The sequence below is a fragment of the Dipodomys ordii genome, unplaced genomic scaffold, assembly GCF_000151885.1.
Source record: "Dipodomys ordii isolate 6190 unplaced genomic scaffold, Dord_2.0 Scaffold26, whole genome shotgun sequence".
NCBI classification, from domain to species: Eukaryota; Metazoa; Chordata; class Mammalia; order Rodentia; family Heteromyidae; genus Dipodomys; species Dipodomys ordii.
Window position 1 is genome coordinate 13,475,028 of NW_012267242.1, and position 2,198 is coordinate 13,477,225.

The 2,198-nt window shown below is 41.7% G+C and overlaps 1 pseudogene; it reads left to right on the plus strand.

Annotated features, from left to right (window-relative positions):
* Positions 1 to 763: 763 nt before the first annotated feature.
* LOC105984753 lies at positions 764 to 1,918 on the plus strand (annotated as a pseudogene).
* The last annotated feature ends 280 nt before the right edge of the window (positions 1,919 to 2,198 follow it).

The window sequence follows — 2,198 nt, forward strand, 5'->3', positions numbered from 1 at the left end:
GTATGAGTGGATCACAGTGAGATGAAATCATATTATGTCTTCCCTTCCCACAGCCCAAGCCCTCAGTGCCTCCTGGGTCTTTTTTCTTGTTTGATCAACTGTAGCCCCTTGCCAGTGGCCTTCACTCATCCTTAGATGCTGCATCTGCCCAGGTATACCTGCAGACTGCTTTCCCAACATCTTAGTTTATCCTTACTTCCTCCAGAAAGGCTTTAGCTTTTTAGTAATTTTATTACTAAACTTAAATTTTAACATTTCAATAGTTTTACTGGCTATGCTTACTTTAAAGGACATCTTAATGCATTTACAAAATATGTGTAAATACATAAATATATATTTCTGTAAGAAGAAAAGGCTTCCAATAGCTATAGGGCAATGACAGTTCCCAAAACACTTGTCAACTACTTGATACAATGTTCCCAGGTGCCCTATGAGTTCATAGCCAGAACTCTCAGGAATATCTGTGCCTTCAGCAATGATTCCACCACCTCCATAGCTACTGCTGTTCCCTGACTCCTCCCAGGCCCCTCCCACACATGGCTTAGACCAAAGACTCAGTCATGGAAGAGCCATTAGGAAGGCCCATCTCCTCCCAGTGCCAGTGTAAAATGTGCATTCATCCCCAGCCTTTCATTTCTACTCTACACTGAAGGGAGATGAATTCTGGAAAGCAGAATGCTCTTGGGAAGAGATATTCGATTAGTAAACCTTAATTCCTGTAGTATCATTTTCCAAGTTGCAATAGTGTGGCTTGTTGCAAAAGATGATCTTACATGTCAAATCATTTTGCTGGTTCTGGAGATGCGCTGTGGGCTTCTGTGGAGCACCGCTCAGTGTCTGCAGCCCTCTGCCCAGTGATCCACCGCTGGAGGAGCTGTTCTCCTGCAGCGGGCCCTTGAGGACCTTCCTGGATTGCCCAGAAGCCAGTTACAGGGCTGGAGCCCCAAGTTGGTGGCTGCGGCCCGGCTCCTGAGAGAGAGGGTACAGGAGTTGCTCGAGACCAAAGCCCTGCTGGTGATGAGAACAAAGATTTATGGGCATTTGCAGAAAATGAAGTCACTTTGTGTCAAAAAGAAATGTCAGTTGAAGCACCAGATTATCTTACTTTTGGTTCCCTCAGAAGAAAAAGATGAAAATGATTTGATCCTGCAGGAAAGGGCAGGAGTTGGGGGTCAGGAGGCAATGTGGTCTCAGCAATAGGCTTCATTTAAAAGATGGCAGTTTGAAATCCTAGAATAATTTCCAAGTGGACAGGTGGCCTTAGATGGCATCTTAGATGCTGGCATTTGCCAGTATCAGGAGATCAGATGCCTATAAACACATGAAATATAAAGGAAGGGTGCACAGAGCACAGTGAATGCCAAAAACGGAGAAGCAAAGCCGCATCCATACTAGCACCTTGACTGTGGCAATCTTGCACCAACCTACTGAGATTAGTCTGGTGATTAACCCAAAAGATTTGAGAATTGATAGTACAGGAGTCAGTGGAGCTGTGGGTCAGCATGTAAACACCACAGCATGTAAACACCAGATAGTCCATCTTCCAACAGGTGTTGTTTTCTGAGTGCCAGCAAGAGAGATCACTGAAAAACAGAGAGACCACTATGAAAAAGCTGCATGCAAAGCTGTACAGCATGTATCTGGAGGAAGAAACAAGAAAGGTTACAGTGCTAGGGAAGTCCAAGTTGGAACTAAAGGAAGGTCAAAGAAAACAAGAACATGCTATTTTCCACAGAACCAGGTCATAGATCGTAGAATAAACAAATCACTGGATGATCTGGAAGCTTATATGCAAGGAGACTGTCTACTTAATGAACTCATACAGTCACCAAAGGGCTATGCTGATTATGAATCTTTGGTAAAAGTAATTTCCAAAAACAGACAGGTTGATTTGTTATTCAAGCTTTTCATAGTATAGATTAGGTAATTTTTTTCTTAGCCAGTTCTGTTGTGTGTAAATATATAAATCTTGGGAAAATGATTTTTATGTAAGACATTTATTGGGTGAACAAAAATTGGTTTAACTCATGAAATTTCACAGGATACTAAATATGGTCTTAGGAGACAAACCATGTTATTAGTTGACTGATAATAGAATTAATGATTAAGAAGGTATAAAGGTAAATGTTACGTATACTAGAATGGAGAATACTCTAGTCAGACTGAAAGAATTATTCAGCGAACACATGCACTTAAAA